Consider the following 22,972-nt stretch of genomic DNA (forward strand, 5'->3'; position numbering starts at 1 on the left):
AAATGCCCTCAGGATTTATCCTGAGATCCTGTACCTCAGATTGTAGAACCTTTGTCAGTGCAGCCATGTGGATGAGTCACGACCATTGCTTGGCCAATGAAGCAGCATGTATTCAAAAGACCAGAATGACAGGCACTTCAAGCATGACCCTACTATTACACATTGCCATCTTCAGTGCAGTTGCTTAGTTCACAGGTATCAGCATATATAGTTAGTCAGGGTGAGAAGCCTTCCAATTAACTACTAACTTCAAAAATCTTCTGAAGATTCTCAGGATCATTGCCTTACCCATCTTGTACATATAAATGTATGGCTTTGCGCCTGTCATGTTTCCTAGCTCTCTTCCTTGCTCTCTCTTCATTGTCTAGTCCTCAAGTTCTCACTTTCCTTTTAATTGTGTTATACCTTTGTATTAGTGTTTCTTCTTTTGAGTTCTTATACTAGGAAGACTATATGATATTCACACATGTGGGTCTTCTTTATTTCACTTATGAGTATATCTTCAAGTGGCATTCACTTAAATGTAAATGCTTCAAGTTTATCATTCTTTATAGCTGAGTAATACTCCATTGAATAAAAATACCACATCTTTTCTCATCCATTCCTCAGGTGACTGGCATCTTGGTTGTTTCCAATATTTGGCTATCACAAATTGGGCTGCTATAAACATAGGTACACATGTATCACTATGATATGATGTTTTCAGATCCTCTGGGAAAATTTCCAGTAGGGGAATAGCTGGTTTGAATGGGATTTCCGGACCTAGTTTTTTAAAGGAGATTCCACACTGATTTCCATAATGGTTGCACTAGTCTACATTCCTACCAACAGTGGAGAAGGGTTCCTTTCCCCCCCTGCAGCCTGTCCAATACTTGTTCATTGATTTCTTTATGATAGCCATTCTTTCTGGGGTGATAGGATACCTCAGTGTTATTTGATATTCAGTTAGATAGTGAGGTTAATCTCAACAGCCTAGGTGGTAAGGTAATAACAATAAGCTTCTCTTCTGGAAGGTTAACAACCTAAGTTCACACACCAAAAATTAGAGAAAAAGGAGGTCCTCAAGGATAGCCAACATTTTGGCCCTAGTCTTTCAAGGTCAATGAAGACTCAGGACATATGAGAACCTGTACTGTAACATCATGTAACTTACTTGTGTCCCAAATTTTCTGATCAAGAAGATTATGGGGCCAAAGAGGAAAGTGATTGATGATAGAGTGTGCCTAAGGAGAGTCACATGGAAAAAAAAACCATTTTCTTAGGCTTTCACAAACCGCAAATTGGTCAAGCAATGGCTGAGACTTATTCAACATGGCTGACACTGACAAAAGATCTACAAACTGCCATACAGGGATTCAGGATAAATCCTGAGGGGATTTGACTGACTTTATGAGATACAAAAGCTACAATTCTTGTTTAATAGGTCTTGCTTTAACTTTGTCTTAACTATCCAACAGAAAAGTATAAAAATGAAGTATAAGAAGTAAAGTCATATTATTATGCTGAGCTGTACAAGACTCAAGTCAATAACTTCTGACATTGCCAGTCATATGGAAAACCTAATACTATTATGGACTACTGGAATATTTTGGAATATTTTCCTGAATTCACACACCTATAATATTTAAATAAAACTAAACAAAAAAAGAGGATACGAATGAATGACCATTTTGTATCTGTATATTCAAAATAGTTAAGATAGATATACAGCTACATTCTCTTAATTCAATGAATAGAGGGATTTGTTCCAATAGTGTTTGTAGACAGGATATCATGTCTGAACTTGTATAACAAATAACCATCAAGAAAACAATATGCAACATATTAATTATTGAAACTGTCCTACTAATTTAATTTGACACTGTCTCAATGCTATTTGTTTCTCAATAAAATTATGGGAAAAAAAGATGGGAAAAGTCATGGAATAGGCACTGTGGCTTTTGAACAGTCCATTGAAATCATGCAAGCTATATCTATGTTCAGTGGTCAGCTGCTATTTGATAGACGAATGTAAGTCAAGATGGCTGAGAGAGTCTTACCAAAGGGAAGTTTCCCTCCTGAGCATCCACAACAACTTCCCCAATGGGCTTGGTGGTATTGGCATGGGGTTAGGACCAGGAATGCAACCTATTGACAGCAATCATCTGAACAAAGGCATTGGAATAGGAAACCTGGGCCTTGCAGGAATGGGCATAGAAAGCATAAATAAAATAGGAGGCATTAAGGGCCCCTTTGGTGGTGGCATGGAAAACATGGAGCAGTTTGGATCTGGGATGAACATGGGGCAGATAAATGAAATCCTAAGTATTGCACTGAAGAGAATAGAGATCACTGCAAAGCAGGGAAGAGGTGGAGGTGGAGGCAGCATCCCTGGGATTGAGAGGATGGGTACTGGCATTGACCGCAATGAGGGTGTTGGCATGGAGTGCATGGATGCAAGCCTGGGCCATGGCATGGATTGTGTGGGCTCTGAGATCGAGTGCATGGCCTGGTCAGGGACCACATGGGCTCTGTTAAGCACATGGGCTCTGGCATCGAGTGCATGGGCCCACTGGGCATTGACCACATGGCATCCAGCATTGAACGAATGTGCCAGACCATGGAGCGGATTGGCTCTGGAGTCAACTGCATGGATGCTGGCATGGATTTTGGCCTGCAGCACATGGCTGTGCCTACTGACTATGTAGGCCAATCCATTAAGTGCAAGGGCTCTGGTGTGGAGTGCGTGGATCCTGCCATTGAGTGCATGTTCCTGAGCATGGAGCACATGTTGCCCAAAGGCCTGGGGGCCAATCTGGAATGTATGGGCCCCGTGACGGATTGCATGGCCACTGGCCTGGAGCAGATGGGCACCAACAACCTGGAGTGCATGGCTCTGGAGAGGATGGGAGCCAACAGCCTGATTCATATGGATGAGGAGCTCATGGGTCTGGAGCACATGGGTGCCAATAGCCTGGAGTGAATGGGCCCTGCCATGGGCCCAGCCCTGGGCGCTGACATCAAGCGCAAGGGCTTGGCCATGAGTGGTGGTGGTGTCAGCTTTGACCATGCCATTGAGTTGCAATGTGGAAACTTTGGAAGAAGCTTCACAGGTTCCTTTGGTGGAGCTGGAGTCCACACTCCCGGGGCGGCCAGGAAGGCTTGCCAGATATTTGTGAGAAATCTCCCCTTTGATTTTACATGGAAGATGCTAAAGGACAAATTCAACGAATGTGGCCACGTGCTATATGCTGACATCAAGATGGAGAATGGGAAGTCCAAGAGGTGAAGTGTGGTTAAATTTCAGTTGCCAGAGGTGGCTTTGAGAGCTTGCAGGATGATGAATGGCAGCTGAGAGATTGATGTTCAGATAGATAGAAATGCTTAAACAGTTGCCTTTTTTAAACATCAATACCAGACTTCTAAATTTATATCTTTTTTCTTGTTAAACATTTTAATTTGTTGGCTGGATGTTTTAAGATGTTTAAAAAATTAAGTTGCTTTTTGGGGAAACTTGAATTACTTTTTTCATGACTGGGGTTCCATTTGACTGTTTGCATTGGGATTGCCATGTGCACAATTTTGTTTGTAATTGTGGCATCTCATTGACATCAAATATGACTTTGATAATAAATACCAGTTCCTGAAAAAATATAAATCTACACCTAGAAACATGGGGGCCAGGGAGATGGCTCAGTAGGATAAGCGCTTGACTGGCAAACGCAAGCATCTGAATTCAATCCCTGGTTCTGAAAAAAAAAATGGTAAAAATAAATCTACACCTAGAAACATAATAACCAAGATCCCAGAAATTCAGCAAAAGATGAGAAAATAAAAAGCTGTGAGACAAAAGAAACAGATCACCTATAATGGAAAGATCATCAGAATCTTGGCATATTTCTCAACACAAATCCTAAAATCAAGAAGAGCTTGGAGTGAAATATTTAAGATCCTGGAAGAAAATAACTTCCAACCCATATTGATGTACCATGAAAAATTATCAGAATTAATGGCAGCATAAGATACTTCCATGACAAAGAACAACTGAATAAATTCATGACCACCAAAGATAAGCCAATACATATTAGTTATAAATGTAACCATTAATGTAAAAAACCTCTATTCACCAATCAAAAGAAACAGACTGGTGGATCAAGAAACAAACCCAACAATATGCAAATATACAAGAAACACATTTAACTCAAAGGAAATTCACAGACTGAATGTCAAAAGATAGGAAATAATACTCCATGAGAAAAGAACACAGAAAAAAGTCGCTGTGACTACTCTGGTTGCTGACAAGATCAACTTCAAACCAAGAATGATTAAAAGAGATAAAGAAGGGCACCCCATGCTTGTTAGGGGAAAACTACAAGAGGAATAGACAATGATCACAAATAAGTATGCATCCAAAATAGTAGCATTCAGCTACATGAGACAAAATTCAACAGACATGAAAAACCAAGTAAGCAATAATACAGTTGTAATGGGGGTCTTTAACATTCCATTGTCACAAAGAGATAGATTAGGCGAAAAGCAGTAACAGACTAGCCAAACTTGTGAGGAAATTTACTTCGTAGAACTTTACAGAGTCTTCCATCCTCATCTTCAGATACACATTCTTCTCAGCTACACATTGGACCTTCTCCAAAATAGATGAAATACTAGGGCATGCTTATGTAAATGCAAAGGAATTGAAATTATCCCGTGCGTATTATCAGACCATAAAGCAAAGAAATTAGAAATCAACAGAATACCCAATACAGGAACACAGAGCAAGCACAAATAAATAGTCAAACTTCTGCAAAATGAAGAGCATGCTAAGTCAAAAGCATATACAAGGGAGGAAATTAAACAGATCAGACTAGAAAATAATGCAATGGATATTAAGAAAGCAATACAAAACTCAATGAACCAAAGAGTTTATTTTTTTAAAGATTAAATAAATTTAACAAACCCTTCTCCAACCATCTCAAAAAAAGAAAGATTCAAGGGCTGGCCAGATAGCTCAATGTTAAAGCACCTGCTTAGGCAGATTCAGGGACCAGAGTTCAATCCCCGGCATGCTGTGCCATCCTCCCACTCCCCGTGGGTGCACTAAGACAGCGATTGAGACTGGGCATGGTGGTGTGCCTATAATCCCAGCACTTGGGAGGCTGAAAATAGGAGAATCAATAAGAGTCTGATCTGTGCAGTGAGACCCTGTAGACCTTGTATTAAATATATAAAAAAGAAAGATCAAATCCATGCAATTAGGAATGAAAAGGGTAAAATCAAAGTGGACCCTGATAAAACCCAAAAGATCATCTACACCTATTTTGAAAACTTGTGTTCTAGTAAGATGGAAAATTCATGAGAAACAGACAGATTCCTAGACATGTGAATTACCAAAGCTGAATCAAGAAGACATAAAAATCCTAAATATACCAATATCAATCTATGAAATCAAAGATATAATTAAAAACCTACCAACAAAGAAAAGCCCAGGTTCTGATGGATTCATTGCTGAATTCTGCAAGAAGTTTAGAGAAGACCTAATGCCAGTACTCACTCTTTTATGAAATTGAAAGGAAGCAGTATTCCCAAATTAATTCCTGGAAGCAAGCATTAGCCTGATACCAAAACCAGAGGACTCAACTAAAAATGAGCCAATCTCCTTAATGAACATAGATGCAAAAATCCTCAGTAAGGTACTAACAAACAGAATGTAGCAAATCATCAAGAAGATCATACACCATGATCAGATGAGATTCACCCCAAGAATGTAGGAATAGTTTAACCTATGAAAATCAATAAATAAACACTATATTAAGAGAACCAAACACAAAAATCACATGATCATCTCCAATACTCATTTATGATAAAAACCTTACAGAAAATCAGAATAGGTGGTCTGCCTCAATCTGATAAAAGCTGTCTGTGTCAAATAAACACCCAACACAATACTAAATAGACAAAAAATAAAAGCTTTCACTCTGAAATCAGGAACAAGATATGGATGTACACTATTATTACTCTTATTCAAATAGTCTTGGAAAATTAAAGGATGGACAAAAGAAACTAAGCCTAAGAAACAAAGAGAATAAATAGAGAGGTCCAGAGAATGATCACCCCAAGATATAATTAACTGTTAAATAGTTATATTCATCCTATTTATTTCATCCACCTCTTACTATTCTTGTAATATGATTTTTTTCTATGCAGGTCTTATCAGTCATTCCAGTTTATAAAAAGAAGTCACATGGTAAGCACATCTATTCAATGGTAAACATAGAACAGTGGTGACTTAGCAAGAACCTGTCCCTAAAAAGAGGGGATCATATGTGAGGGCTGCTGTGACTAGGTGTTGTAGAGCCATGGGTCACCAGTGAACAATGTTTCTGCTCTTGTGGAATGAACAGTCAAATGTGGGCTGGGATGTGGAGGAGAAATAATACAAATCACAGGTAAGACAAAAACTTTGAGAAAGAAACCAAAAGGCCAAAAGCCAAAGGGGTGGGCATTAGAAGGGGAGCTCTTCCATGAGGTCCATCAATTTAGCAGACTGTCACAGCCTACACTGGTGCTGAGCCCCTTCAAGGGTTCTGTCAGCACTGATCTTTTAACAGTAGCTTTCTTTCTCTATTACCTTCTCAAGGACCCTCTCTCCATCCCATGCTGCTTTTTATTACAGACAGGTCACTGTTAATACACCCCACCTTGCAGTACTGGGGATTAAGCCCAAGGTCCTAACACAAAGCTACAACCCCATCCCTCTCCCCTTTAGAGACAGGTTCTTGCTAAGTCACCCAGACTAGGCCATACTTTTGTTCCATCTACTTCAGCCTCCAGAAAGCTGGGATGGTAGGCATGCGCAACCATAATGTATTATAAAATGTACATAAATGTATTATAAAAAAATTTAAAATATAGTCATCAGACAATTGCTTCAAAACTCTAAGGAAACAAAGGTATTTTTAGAAGTCTTATTTAAAAATGAATAATCTAAGAACACATAGGCTATTTGAATAATAAATCATTCCCAGTATTCTACAAAGTGAGGTCTTTGGGGAAGAAAGGAGAACTCTGTGCTGTGTATTTGTGGATGTCCATGTTGTAGAATACAAGCTGAATATTCCATAGCCAGCATGCTTGAGACCAGAAGTTTTTAAGATGCTAGAGGTTTTTCTTTTTTTTTTTTTTTTTTTCATTTTTGGAATACCTGTATGGATTTTACCAGTCAAACATCACTAATTCAAAAATCTGAAGTGGCCCAAAATCCAAAATGATTTGAGTACCAATAAGAAAACTCAAAAGTTTTGGGTTTTGGAGCTGTTTATAGTTTGGATTTTTGGATTAGGAATGCTCCACCCGTCCTCCTTCTGTGGCTGACTTTAAGCTTCCAAGTAGCTCACAGACTCCCAGGTATTTAAGAGTTGCCTCTCAGGGTCCACAAGGAGCTGTAGTCCCAGCACACAACTGGCCTAGTCCTGCACTCGGGCACTATTTTGCTCTTATAATTATTTTAAAAGTAGGTGTTAAAGTGCTGCCTTTGGGTTCTGATAGTTTATAGTTACATGAATGATGACTATATTTTATAAATACTAGTTTTATGATTCAGTAACCATTCTTGTTTTAAGAAGTCTGTACTTTTCTGTGCTTTGACTCACCCTCCTACTTTTAAATGGCTTCATAATGACAGATATATTTTATTTTATTTAGATATATTTTAATTAAGTATTCTTTACTGGTTAGCTTTTCTTTCTTTCAACTCTAAACTAGAGGGTGGAGTGTCACTCAGTGCTAATCTACCTAATGTGTGCCCAAGGCCTTGAGTTCAATCACAGCACCACGAAAACAAAACAAAACCAAAAACTAAACAAACAAAACCCAAACCAAATGAAAAGACTAATCTGCAATAAACATATTTGTACATTGTTACCTCCAATTTAGATTATTTGTTGATTTGCTGAATTCCCAGAGGGAGGATTACCAAGTGAAACGCTATGAATATTTCAATAGCTTCCAAAAGTTTTGCAAAGTAAAATTGTTAGAAGTTATGATAGTTTACTGAGTAACAGTTTTGTCTGGTCTGTATGACTGGAAACCCAAGATGAATGGCCCTTAAATGACAATGACCACAGAGCCAGGTGTGCACAAACCCTGCTCTCAGGCCTTCCCTTGGAAGGCAGAAGGCTATGAGCTTAACTGAGAGGTCTGCACAGGAGCCCTGTGCAACACTGCCCCCTAGTGCTGGGCTTCAAACTCACATCCTCCCTCACAAGAGCTCTGTCCTTTGGCCTTCTTAAAAGGACATAGAGGAAGTCATAGAACAGAATAGGACTGTGGGCAAAGTCCTATAGTCCTACTGCCTACTCAGCACCCCATTGCCCTGTGCTGCAGCATCTCTTCTCCAATTCCTAACACAGAAGTGCAGGAGTACAGGCTAGCCAGTGTGTGTGTGTGTGTGTGTGTGTGTGTGTGTGTGTGTGTGTGTGTGTGTACATGTGTGCTCAGGTTGCTTGGGTCTCTTGCTGTCAGAGTGTGGAACAAGTGACGTTGCACTTGTCCTCCTTGGACCTGGGCAGTGGTACCTGAGCTTCCAGCCTTCTTCTAGCTCTTCCCTTCTGGATAGGATGCAGAGCCAGGCCCATGCAGAGTGTGACTCAAGATCTAGGACCCTCTGCCTGAACACTGTGCTCTCTCCCGCATGGTCTTCTGATGGTGGTGACAGCCAATGTGGACAAGGGGCTAAAGGATTAAGACCCCCTGAGGGGCAGGATAGAGCCAGGGTGAGAGCCTGGCTATCTGTAAGTGCTATAGCATTGAGCTATGAGGAATATGAAAATGTAAAATCACAAATTGGTCTGTACTGTGTTGTCAAAGTCTATCTTAACTTCGTGATTCACACATTGTGAGCCTTTACGTGGGCTTCTGTTTGTATCCTTGTTCTAGAGCCCAGGGGTTCAGACTCCTTGACAGTTCTGCCTTCTTTTGGATGATTAGGGGGAACTCTGCATATATATAAATTCATCTTTTTGTTTTCAGGCTCACAGTTTATACCATCATAATGAATGCAGCCACCCTGGACAAGTACATGACTAGGACCAGAAACCTAGGCTGAAGTAAGCAAGCAAAGAATTGCCTGTGGTGCGAGAGTGACCAGAATTGTTGTTTAGATGGGGTGAAGTGAGATGGTGTGTGCCAGTGTTTCTCACAGAAGATGGTAAGATAGCCTTCCTAAAATTTATATGCATACGTGTTTTGACAAACATTTGGCATAAGATTGCCAGCATTAGGGAGCATGTCATTTTGAATTGCTTTTACGAAACTAGAATCTTCCAGAGTCCTTTGCCCCTCAATAACTTCTTTATTTTTTTTAAGCATTTAGTACAGAATCTACAGAGTCTCACTACACAGATTGGACTCATAGTGATCCTCCTGTTTTCAAGCTCCCAAGCACTGGAATTATAGGTACGTACCACCATGTCCAGTTTCAATCGCTGTCACAGTGCACCCCAAGGGCAGGGCCAGCACAGCACTCTGGGGATCAAAACCTGGGCTCTGCATCTGCCTAAACAGGTGCTGTAATCCACTGAGCTATCAAGCTGGCCCTCAATAACTACTTCTATCAAGCAGGCTGTTATCCCTCCTGTCCTGGAGGAGTTACAATCCAGAAAGACTCCTTCATCCCCACAGTGAGGCCCTGCACTGTTTGTAGCATCAAAACAGAAATTCTGAAGGACAAGAACACTTACAGAATTACTTTCAGTTGCCAGTGAGCCCACAGTGAGGTCAAAGCACAATGTGAGGTCACCTTGGAAAAAAACAGGAGCATGTCTCTTGCTGTCCCTGCAATCAGACCTTTGGGACAGCACCACCATATGATCAGGGGCTTGTGGAGTTTACAGACCTGCCTGCTCATGGTGCGGATGTTACAATGCTTTATTCAGATTAAGTTCATTTACTTTTCTCTTCTCTTAGGTGAAATTTTTTTTAAAAAAAGAAATTCTTTAAGAGATGCACTTCAAAAAAAAATAAGAAAGTGGAAGTATCATGTTATCTTACAAATGATACAAGCTTCTTCCTCATGAGACCGTTCACCTGTGCTGAGTGAGACGAGGAGTTTGCTTTGGAGCACGGCTGGTGGAGTAGATAACAGGCAGTGACTCCCATTTCCCTCCCTTCCTGGATGCATTGATCCTCATGAAATGCCCACACTGGCTTGAACAACTCAAAGATCATTGATCTTAGAGGTCAGGCCATAATCTTTGGCTTTCTTTTTAGCTTCTTATGATTTTTTTGTTCTATCTCTGCTTAGCCATTTAAAGAGAGCAGGGAAAGCCCCTTTGCTATTATGAAATACTTCCAGTCAAGCCTAACAAAAGTTTCTTCTGGGGCTGGGCATGTAGCTCAGTGGTAGAGCGCCTGCCCAGAATGCACTGAGGGCAGTTGCCCAGCACACATCACAGGCTGGGAGGCGAAAGGTGGGGAGGAAAGGAAAGGCTTCTGCCTGGAAAAGATGATGTGAAGAACTCTCAGCTGAATAGAGCTGCTCAGAGGTGACTTTTGTTCATGTAGTTTCATGTAATGGAATTCTCATTTTTTATGATGAGTCTAATGCCTTTTAAAAACTAGCAGTGGACCTTATTTTCTATGTAGACATGTTCAGACTTTTTTGAAAGTAACACCAAACCATATGATTTCTTATCCTCACTTGTTGGATAATAAAATGTCAAGAACAATGTTGGGAGGAGAATAAACTTTTTTCCAAGATCTGTGGTGTTGTGTTCTCCCTGTTCCTTCCTGTGAAGTCAAACAGTTCTCAAGGCTGCTCCAGAAGCAGCTCTGAGATGTTATCTGATGTGAGGATGAGGACTCCAGAGAGTATAGAATTGGATTTAATTTCACAGGTATATAAAAGGAACTTCTTTGAGAATGAAGTGAGAAGGCTGAAAGCACAGAGTAGTTCTGATTGGCTGTTCTTGGTTAGTGTCCCAAAAGATGGAAGGAACAAGTGTTTCCAGAAGGAAGGGCAGAGCATATCCAACACCCTGGACTCCATATCCATTGGGATTGTCAGGTCTCTTCATGGACAGTGTTAGATAAACAGAATGCACTCTTCAGTATGCAATGCCCTTTGAAGATCAAACATCAAAAGTAGTTGAGTCATTCCAGATATGTCACTAAGAGTGAGACTAGACATTTCTACCCAACAGTCACATTTTGTTCTTGTTTTTTTGAAAGTAGAACATGGTCTTTTCAAGGAAATCTAGAGTTTCCAAGCTGTGGTGGGCTTTTCATCATTTGACATAAGGAATTCTGGCCTCCAGATGCCTCTTTGGTGTTAAGTGGTTTTATTATGGTGTGTCTAGATGGAGGCTTGTTTTTATTTAGCCTACTTGAGATTTGATGTGCTTTGCAAGTATCAAATGCTTGTGTTTGATTCAGTTTTAGAAAATACTGAGCTAAGTAAGATTTGCTCCCCGGATTCTCTTCTTCTTTTTTCTGAACTCTAAATATGTTAAAAAGAAGTTCAGAACATGGCCCTAATATGGCACTTTGTGATAAGGATTCATCTGATTTAAAGATACTTTTGAAAAACAGCAGGTACAAAAATGTTGCTCTGACCCTCTATGTTTTGCTTCTGATCAGTGGAGAAAATCTCCACATGGGAGGTATTCTCCCTATACTGGGGAAAAAGTGACACTATTATTGAGGACAGGAAATCAAGTAAGAATTCCATACAAATACACATTGTTTGACTAACCCTTACCTTCCTAAGCCCTTCTCCATTCAGCTGGCCACCCTGGTCCAAACCCCTTGCTCTGGTCCATTTTTCATAATTTACTCTTCCTTGTTCAAATTGGTAAAGATACTCCATTCTGATGGGAATATAACAAAAATAACCCATCATAAATTTAAAATAAGTATAAATCAATATGTATTAAATATAATAACCTACTGAATATCATGGGTGATAATACAGCACACTCGAGATAACTCATTCTTCACCTTCCTAATCTGCGTGATTGCCTGGCTAATTGTGCTGTATCTCATTGGGTGAGAGCAGAGGGAGAGAGAAAGAGGGAGAGGGAAAGAGGAATGGAAATCAAAGCATCAACATAGAAACTGGAAAATATAAATAATAGTATAAAATTTTTCATGATCACAATGTAATAATAAAAATCTTTATATATATTTTTGTTGAGCACTATAAATGGTTTTGTAAGATACTTAAGAGTAGAATTTCTATTTCAAAAGGTTTCTATGCTCACATTTGTAAATTAACAATTACATAATTTAATAATTACAATTAAAATTTGATCTAAATTTCAACAAGGTGAAACAATTTATATTCTTACCAATAGTATTTGATGAGATCAGGCATGTTCAGGGTGGTGTGGCCATAGACACCAACAGCATCCATTTTTATTTATTTATTTATTTATTTATTTATTTATTTATTTTTGTGGTACTAGGGATTGAACTCAGGACCTTGTGCTTGCCAGGCAGATGCTTAAGTCGCTGAGCTATCTCCACAGCCCTAGCATCCATTTTTAAATACTCTTAATACTAGCTAAATCAATTTGGAGAAAGAATGGTGCCTGTTAACAACTAAAAAACATTAGCCAATCAGAAAACAATATCAGGCAAAAGAGAATTTAAAACAAACAAGGATTTAAAAGAGCAGAGTGTTATTAAATTTTGATGTCACCTTCTATCAAGAAAACAAAAGAGCCATAAGCCTTCATATGTTATAATTAGGTAACTGCCAATCATACTGGTAACTGCAAATTTACATAGTTCAATGAGCTATCTAACTATACAGCTTAAAAAATAAGATTGCAATATAGGAAGCAAAGCTGGGTGCGGCAGCATAGGCCTTGAGAGCCAGTCCTCGGGAGGCAGAGGAAAGAGGCTGAAGACTTTGAGGCCAGTTTGGATATCCAGCAAGATACTATCTTAAAAAACAAAAGACAGATGCTGTATCCACACTTTTAATGGAAATCTTCAAAGCACTTCTTTCAAAGATGGGAATACGCAGATCATGAAGAGTGAGGACAAATAGGATTTGAATACCAGAATTAATAGCTTAACCTCCTATGTACAGATAAGATAAAGAGTATACATTCCTTTGGAAATTCCTAGTGAATATTTATTACCTACCAGCAGGCGCATAGACATTTTAGATTAACTGAAAAATTAAGTTGTCTGTGAGGATATTGGTTCAATGCCCACCACACGATAGTACCAACACTACCACCACCACAACCACTACCACCACCACCAATAACAACAAAAGCGACATAAAAAGACAAAGAAGAAAAGAAAACAAATTGCCTAGGAATATGGATTAACAACATTTTCCTTATATTCTAGAGCAGACTGTCCAAAGAGTGAGCAGGCTGCTCTTTCCCTTGGGTTTTGCAAATAGAAGTTAACTGCCAGGAAAAGAAAAGCGTCAGGCCTGTACGTGGCTCTGCTAGAGCCCAGGGCCCCAGCAGGGCCCCAGCTCATCTGCTTCTGTGTCAAGGCCCTCATGCTTCTCACATGTAGCTTGGAGAGCATGGCCTCCTAATCTTGGAGCATCAGAGGATTTAGGCCCAGACAATGGTGGGGAAGACAGAGGTGGCCTAAGGAGTGAGGCCTGGGTGAGTAGAACACACTCCAACTCTGTAGTCTCTCCTTTCCTGGCCCCCGGGGAGCCTGATCTCACTGTGGATTTTTTTTCTGACCTATCACTTAAAACACTTGGCCAAAGAGAGACCTGTAGTCTTTACCACTCCAGGAGAAGATAAGGAGACTGAGGCTGCACCCCATGTGCTGGAGCTGTAGGTCTGGAAGAAATCAGGTTGGCCGATGTCTCAGGAAGCTCTGCAGAGATCACACTTGAGCATTAAAGGTTTCTGCCTCTGTCATGCCTCAGTGAGAAAACTAACAAGAACTTTCTAGTCCACAATGCAGAAAGGGGTGAGACCATAGGGCAACAAATGTATTTTCTTCCAGAAATAAGGGCAGGAAGGGTCAGCCAGATAGTTCAGCAGGCTAAAGCTCCTGCTTAGGCAGAGAGCAATGGCCAGGTTCAATCCCCAGCATGCTGTGCTGGCCCTGCCCCTGGAGCACATTGAGACAGCCAGTGAGACTGGGTGTGGTGGTGTGCACCTATAATCCCAGGTTTTTTTTTTTTTTTCAGAACTGGGATTGAACTCAGATCCTTGTGCTTGCCAAGGAAGTACTTATTCTACTAAGCCATCTCCCTAGGTGTGAGGCTGAAAATAGGAGAATCACTGAGTCTGATATACATAGTGAGACTCTGTAGACGCTGTGGACCCTGTCCTAAATTCATTTAAAAAAAAAAAGACATAAGAAATAAGTGCAAGAGTAGTGTGGGAATGAGGCTGGAACTGTTTCCTCATAAACTCACTTAAAGAAGTTTGTTGTGTATGTTTCAAGTCTTCGAATCCTGCATAAACAACTTCTTTCTGGAAACAGTTTTCTTTCCCTGGGCTCCTGTTCTGAGAGATGGTGGAAGAATGAAGCCAACAGGACAGTAGCATGGCAGGGAACTGGGTCTAGTGAGTTAGAAAGAATGAAGAGACATCCTTAATAGTTGATAGGGATCCAAAGGGATAGTACCATGGAAACATCTGACTCTAGGAACTTGTATACAGCTTTTGCCACTTGAAAGGGGCAGATGAGTGTGTGAAAATGTAGGTTTGCAGATGACACCATTTGCCAGGCTTCCTGTGGTCAGCAAATCTTATTAGTCCTTTGCACTTCCATTAGATCATTGTCCCTTGCACCCCAATTTCCCTAGGCTTATCCCCATTTATTCTGGTTTTTGCCTGAATTTTACTCAGGGCCTTGCCCTTTGTCCCTTTAAGTCTTTTTTTCTATCTCTGTCCCCCAACAGTGGTAATCGTAACTACTGTGATGGATCCTGGGACATCAGAAGTTCTACATGCTTCTTTCTTGAGAGGGAGCTCTAGCAGGGAGCAGTCTGGCCACCACTGTGTGGTCCATGTAAGGGCCCTGAGTAGAAATCGGAAGGTGCACCTCCTGGTGAATCCGCCTACACCATCCTCTGTAGCTCTAAAGCTGTTAAGTGAGAGGAAACAAATATGATGAGGAAGCTGAATATGCATGAGCTGAACAATAGAGTTATAAGATGCATTAACAATTGCCCCTTTAAGGAAAGTAACCAAGATGCCCAATTTCAGATTCCTGACCAGGATCCTCATGACTCAGATAGTTTTGATGAATCTTATGGGCAGGACTCTCACTATTTTACACTAGTTGCATACAAACATTGTTTGTCTTAGGAACATAGCCTCTCTGGTTTTGGCAGTCAAGGGGTTATCTAAAGTCTAAATTTTTTGTTTTCATTTAAGATCCTTTTTTTCCTTTATTTAAAGCGAATTATTTATCTAAGACAATATGCGTTATTTACATCCACATATGTTTTTCCAGTTTTAGCCAAAAAAGATTGATGCCTCAATGTTTTGGAAGAACAATATTAGTTAAGAGATTAAAATATTTTCAATGAGCATTTATAGCATTCCGTTTGGCTTTTTGGCCTCAGTGAACCATAATGGTGGTAAACTGTAAGCATAGCTACAGACTGTTAGCAGGAGCTGGTGTGTAAAACCCCTTTCATATATCTAGCCAAAATTATTATTTTTACCTGTCTTGTTAACTACACTTTTGTGCAAGATGTTTAGGACCAAGTTAAAGTGAGACCTGTATTAATCAAAATTAATGTCTTGTTGTATACATCAAAGTGTTAAGGCTCTCAGAGATTACTTTTCAAACTATGTGCAGAGTCTCTTAATGGCCAGTGTCCTCTGCTAGGATAGTTTCATGGCATGGCTTCCCTCAGAAGCATATGAGATTTCTCTTTGGTGATCCTCCTTTTAGCACATTGTACAGGGGTTGACATCTATCCTCTGAGGTTAACAATCTCCATGCTCAGGAAACTGGGTGAGTCACCACAGTTGTAGAATCTTACAATGAGGTGACCTCATGACCTGAGTCCTTGTAGAAATTGGGAGCTAGGCTGTTCTCTTAGCCCATTTATCTCTGGCCACTAATCCTCAGTTTTAGAACATTCCAGAGGTCAGTTACATCAATGTTAAAGTGGAAATGGTAGGGTTAACTATTATAATATTGTAATATAATTTCAAGTCAGGGCTTGTGATGCCTCCTGCCTTGCCTCTGTTGTGAAGAACTGCTTTTACTCTTCCAGGTCTCTTCTGGTTCCAAATGAATTTTAAGAATGTTTTCTCTAGATATGGGAGGTATGCTAATGGTATTTTGGTAAGGATTGCATTGAATCTGTATAGCAATTTTGAAAGTATGACCCTTTTCACAATGTTAATTCTTCCTATCTATGAGCAAGGAATATCTCTCCATTTCTTGAAATGCTTTTCACTTTTTACAGCATACTGCAATTTTCAGTGTTTCGATCTTTTACTTCTTTATGAGATTATTTTTATTTTTTGCTTTCTCTTCTGAAGGGTGTGGTTTCCCTAATTTCTACCTCAGTGAATTTGTTGCATGTGTAAAGAAATGCTATTGTTTTTTGAGAATTGAATTTGCATTCAGTTATGCTACTGAATTTGCTTAGTAAATTCAGAAGTTTTTTAGTGGAGTTTATACCTTTTATTTCTCTCTCTTACCTAATTGCTGTGGCTAATGTTTCCTGAACTATATTGAATAGGACTGGTGATAGTGGACCTCATTGTTTCATTCCTGATTTTAAAATGACAGCTTTCTGTGTTTTCTTGTTTTTTTATAATTTGTATTTTCTTGTTATGGGGAATCAAACTCATGACCTTATGCTTGACAGACAGTAAATTTGCCACTGAGCTATCTTTCCAGCCCAGTGTTGTTTTTTAGTGTAATTTTGGCTGTTGGTTTGTCATAGACAGCTTTTTTCAGATTGAGGTAGGCCATCTATTCTGATTTTCTGTAGTATTTTTTTTTTTATCATGAATGAGTATTAGCCTTTGTCAAAAGCTTTTTCTGCATCTAGTGAGATGATCATGTGCTTTTTATCTTGTTGATATGGTGTATTAAATTTTTTGATTTGTGTATATTAAACTATCCCTGCATTGCTGGGATGAATCCCACTTTGTCGCAATATATAATCTCCTCGAATATTTGCTATAATCTATTAGATAGCATCTTATGGAGCATTTTGACATCTGTTCATTAGGGAGATTGGTCTATCATTCTACTTTCTGGTTGGGTATTTCTCTGCTTTTGTTATCAAGTTTTGGTAATACTTGCCTCCAGAAAGGATTTAGCAAGTATTCCATCCCTTTCAATTTTATTAAAGAGTTTGAGGAGCATTTGCATTAAATCTTTTCTCTATTTCTTATCTCATTCAGAAGTGAATCCATCAGGACTTGGGCTTTCTTTTTGTTAAGTTTTTAATTGTTTTCAATTTCATTTACTGATATTGCGTCACTCAGAATTTTTATGTCTTCTTGATTCAGCTTTAGCAATTCAGACACATTCCAAGAATCTGTCCATTTCTCTGTTCTCTTTCCTATATGAGTAAAGATTTTTGAAGTAGATATTGATGATCTTGTGAGTTCCCACAGGATCTATAGTGATTTCATCCTTTTCATTTCATAAATTTGTTCTTTCCTTTTAAAAATATGTTTGCCTTGGTATTTATCATTTTATTTATTCTTTCGAACAGCCAATTCTTTGAACCACGCTTTGTGTTGTTTCCTTAGCTCCTACTGCATTAATTGCTGCTCTGACTTTCAAAATTTCCTGCCTTGTATTGACTTCAGACTTGACTTGCTTTTCTTTTTCTAAAAGCTTGAGATGCAACATTAGGTTACTCATTTGTTCTTGCTCTGTTTTCCTGATATAAAAATTCAACACTATCAATTTCTCTTAGGACTATTATGATGGACTCTCACAGGTTCCAGTGTGTTATGTCTGCATTTTCTACATCTGTAGATGTTGTTTAATTTCTTCTTTACTTTCATATGTGACACACTGGCTGTTCAGGAGGTGGTTACTTAATTTTCCTGTGTTTATGGAGTTTCTGTGGTTTGTTTTGCCATTAACTTCAAATTTTATTGCATTACAGTCAGATAATATGCATGGCATAATTTGAATTCCTTTGCACTTGCTTAAACATGTTGGATGAGATAGTACGTGGTGTATTTTAAAGAACATCCCATGTGCAACTGAAAAGAACGTATAATCTGATGTTGTTGGGTGAAACACTCTGTAAACATCTACTAACTCCATTTGTTCACAGAGTTGGTTCAGTTCTGATATTTCTTTGCTGAATGTTTGTCTCATCAACAATGTGTTATTAAATTACTTCATTACAACTGTGTTATTGCTTATTTGATTTTCTAAGTCTGTTAATAATTGTCTTATATAGTTGGTTGCCCCCACATTTTATACATACTTATTCATGACTATCTATCTCTTCCTCTAAAAGTTTTTAGTGTGTAGTGATTTTCATCTCTTTTTATCATTCTTGGTTGAACATTCACATTGTCCGCAAACAGAATATCTACCCCTGCTTTCTTCAGGGTTCCTATTGCATAGAGTATTATTTTCTATTATTTAATACTTATTTTTCATAGAAAATAATACTTATTTAATACTTACTTTCCATAGAAAATAATACTTAGACTTTCATTCTATTCCTCCTGAGTTAAATGTGTTTCTTATACATAGCATATTTTTAGATCTTCTTTATTCATCCATTCTGCCAATATATTTCTTTTTATAGGTGAGTTGAGGCCATTTCTACTGATGGTTGTAAATGATATGTATTGACTTATCATTGTCATGTTCTTCTCCTACTGTTGGTCCCTGCTTTTCCCTTCTGTTTAACTGTTTACTCTACCTTGTAGAATCTTTTTGTTGACGTTCTTGGAATTGTGGTCATCTTTATCTCTAAAATATTTTTCCATACTGTTTGTAGGGTTGGTTTGTCAGTCATGGGCTTCAATTGTTCTTTGATATAGAAATACCTTATTTCACTGATTATTTTGAAAGATACTTTTGCAGGACACATCAATCTGAGTTGGAAGTTGTTTTCTTTCATGATTAAAATACTTCATGCCAAGCTCTTCTTGACTTGAGGGTTTGATGTGATTCTAATGGGCTTTCCTTTATAGGTGATCTGTTTATTTTCTCAAGTAGCTTTTAATATCCTATTTTTGTATTGCATTGCTCCTTGGGTCAGATGGCAGTAGTGGTTCCATGTGATGACATTTTCCTTGTCTTAGCAGGGTGCTCCTGGGACCTGATCCTCATGGTAGATAGATAAGTTGAGATGGAATATATCTGGGTGACTCCCAGAGTTGACAGAAAGCTCTCTTAACAATGTCCCTTAGTTCAGCCTAAATGGAAAAGAGACAGTGCTGCAAAGTTTCTTTTATCTAAAGAAGTGGCAGTCTCTGTACCCAAGACTGAGGCAGTAGTTAAGAGAATTCTATAATAAGCTCCTGCACTACCTGAGTGCTGGAGAAAATGCCAGAAAAGTGCTAAGTCTGCTGCCAATAGGTTGGATGATAACATGCCCTGAGGAACACTCCTTTTACTTTGGCTTTTGTATTAACAAAAGTTTCTTGGGGAATCTAGAGAATTTCTGGGTAGACACTGGCTCTAATAATGTCAGAACAGGGGCTCAGGCAATAGGAACATTGGAGATGAAGGCATGCAAAATGTGAGCTAGGATCTTAATCAGCTTTTGTCTCCATAAATCTATAGAGAAACATCTGGCCAAAGTGTATGTGGGGTGGGGGTGCTCCCTCCTACCAGCTGATGAATAAAAGCCCAAGCTGTTAGCTGCACTCTTCATGGAGGTTTTTGAGAGAACTCTGATAGAATGGCTGGCTGGCAAGCAACAAGGGTGTTCACCTCTCACCTCACAGAAGACCACGGGCTGGTCATGTTAGGTTTGTCCTCTGCAGCCAATCTGGTTGCTTTCAACTGTCCAACAGCATGCCCCACTTCTTAGAATATAGAAAACATAGGGGAAAAAAGAGAGCATGCCTGTGAACCAGCTGTTGCCCACACTTTCATCTCCATCTTGTGCATGACAGATGTGATCAGTTTTTTCTGCAAGGACTGCTGTCCTGTGAGTGAAAGAAGAATGAAGTCAACAAAACAGCAGTAGGAGAACAGAACAGGTGTGCTTCACAGGAAAGAGCAAAGAAAAGCACTCCGATTTTGAGGGTAGCTCCAAAGAAAGGAGGCCACAGAGGTGCCTGAATCTAGGGACTCTGTGGAGCTTTTGGCACATGAAAGGAGTAGACGGGCACGTGAAAAGGCAGATGTGCAGCTGCTGCCACCTGCCTGACCTCTTGTTGTCCACAGGTTTCATGAGTCTTCTGTCCCTGGTGCTTGAATTGCCTGAGGGTGGGGTGATGAATTTGCTTATGCATAGTCTTGCTCTGCATGAACACACTGTCTGATGGTACAGAGACAGGATGTCAAACTATACAGTGCTGTTCAGTGATGGGGAGGGATGTGAGCAGGATACTCAGGAGATTAGAGAAGGGGCAGGTCACACTGGCTTCTGAAAAAGATGCCTACAGAAATGAGAAAAGTTTCCAGGTGAGTATGAATTACATAAGAAGAACATTCCTGATCAGAGTACTGGCAAAGACCCAAGGGAAGAGAGAGAGAGAGAGAGAGAGAGAGAGAGAGAGAGAGAGAGAGAGAGACAGAGACAGAGACAGAGACAGACATGAGACGAGAGGAGATGGGAGGAAGATGGATTCTATCTGAGATATAGAGTTTGAGTATAGGTATTTATCATGAAGCCAGATACCTGGAGCTGGAATTTAGGGATGACCTAGGAGGAAAACATAGATGTGAGAGATGGCAAGTGATAGTTTAAAGATGTGAGAGTTGATTAAACTACTCAGGGAGGGGCTGGGGAGATGGCTCAGTGTAATAAGAACTTTCCTGGCAAGTGCAAGGGCCTGAGTTCAATCCTGTTTCTGGAAAAAGAAAAGAAAAAAACAACAATGACAACAACAACAAAACAAAAAAACCTAAGGGGGCATACATAGAATGAGAGTAACATTTCAGACAAAGACATCAAAGAAAAAATTAAGGGACAGACAAAAAAAAAAAATGAGCCCAAGAAGGAAAGAGAATAAATAGGGAGGTGTAGCACACACAAGAACAATCAAGATACAACATTGAAATCAACATGTGTCTATACAGATAAATTTGAGATGAAAACATCTAACAATGGCAGAAGAAACCACCCATAGCACTAGTTGAGAAAAAAGACTTTTCCTTATCAAGATAATCTTTGTTAGTTGTTATGAGATATTTGGTCCAGCAATATCTTAGACTATGTGTTTTTCAAAGATTTCCTAGACATGATATGATACACACAGACCACAGCACGTGACCAACGACCCACTCCCGATTAAAGGCTCCAGGCTAGCTGAACCAACAAAAGGGGGTGCGGTGGCCCGGAGCAGGAACATTGCAGGCGCATGGAGGAGCATGGACCTGGGATTGTCCAGGACAGAGAGCAAAGTAATGGCCCCTGAAAGCTCCACTTGCAAAGGGGAGCTGAGCCCGTGATCCCTGCCAGGTGCTGTAGCCCCGGTGCCCCTCACTGCTCCCCCCAACCAGTTCAGCAGTGGGCCGCTCCTGTTGCTACCTTCAGGACCAAACACTGAACATTCTAGGCCAGTACTCAGCGGCTGAAGAGACTGCTCAGGCAGCCTTGAGCCATGGAGTGGCCAGCGATCATGGGGTTTTTGACCCTTCTCTTTGTTTCATGGATGACTTTTCACTCCATCAGAAGCCGGTTTACAGTGCAGAGTAAGAAACGCCTTGCTCCCCGCCTCGCAGGATACATTAAGGAAAAACGTCAACTCTTGGAAAAAGTCGGCCAGCTTCAAAAGGAGCATGAAGGCTTGGAGGCAGCTCTCAGGGAGGCCTGCGTCCTTGAGAGAGAGGGAGCCAGGCAAGCCCAGGGTTGGGAGGCAGCCTACAAGGACATGGCTGGGTTTCGAGGGCGGATAACCTCCATCCTCACAGAGCTCAAAGAAGAGCAATCACAACGTTTTAAAAAACAGCAACTGAGGATGGCAGAGATGTCTGGCAGGATCCGGTCCCTAACACAGGAATCAAAACTTCTCAAGTCTGAAGTAGCTGAAGCCAAGGTTGCCCTTTGGGACTTCAGCAAAGAGCGGCTCCAGAGAGAAGTGAAAGACGCTGTGAGCAAGAAGGCCCAACTCCAGGAAAGCCAGGGACAGCTTCTCTAGAAGGCTTGAGGGTGGAAGGAACAAGTGGGTACACTCACCTCCCAGAAAAGAGCGCTGCAGGATGCCCGGGCTGGAGGAGAGCAACTACTTCAGGGGAAAGGACAGCACAGGGAGGCTCTGTCTGGGCGCCTGCTCCTCCTCACAAAAGGTGGGGCTTCAGGGCTCACAGCCGGAAGTGAGGAGGCAGCCCCAAAGTTGTCCCGGCTTTGCTGATGGGCCAGAGGGACCCTCGGAGAGGCTGGTCTTCGGCGCTCAAGTCAACGCGTCCTTCCAGACCCTGGAAGAGCAAAGAAGCCGACTACACGTTCAGCTCTTGGGAGCACAGCAAACCAACGAAGAACTAGCAGAGTCTGTGCAACATCTCCAGACTCAGCGAGCGTCTCTACAGTCAGAGAACACAGAGCTGCGAAGAGAGTGCCAGAAGCTTCAGCTGAAGTTCACAGTGAAGGCCGAAGTTCACCACCAAACAGTCCTGAGCTGCTACAGGAAACTGAGACTGGCGGCGAAGGCCCGGGAGCAACAGGAGCAGAAACTGGAGGAGGTGGGCCGCGTCGCAGAAGAGCTGGAGACCTACAGAAAGCGAGCCCAAGACATGGAAGAGGAATGGGAGAGGACTGTTCGTTTCTACCAGAGGCAGGTGACCTCCATGCGGAGAGAAGCCCGTGAGAACTGGGACAAAGCTGTCGTCGCCAAAAGACGCCTCCAGGATTTAAGAAGAGAAAATG

General features: G+C 40.5%; 1 pseudogene; it reads left to right on the plus strand.

The window, feature by feature from the left end:
• The window catches only part of LOC101563636, a 4,735-nt pseudogene extending 1,368 nt beyond the window's left edge, over nt 1-3,367 (plus strand).
• Nucleotides 3,368-22,972: the final 19,605 nt, after the last annotated feature.

This window comes from Octodon degus, unplaced genomic scaffold, assembly GCF_000260255.1.
Source record: "Octodon degus isolate 3935 unplaced genomic scaffold, OctDeg1.0 scaffold00272, whole genome shotgun sequence".
NCBI lineage: Eukaryota > Metazoa > Chordata > Mammalia > Rodentia > Octodontidae > Octodon > Octodon degus.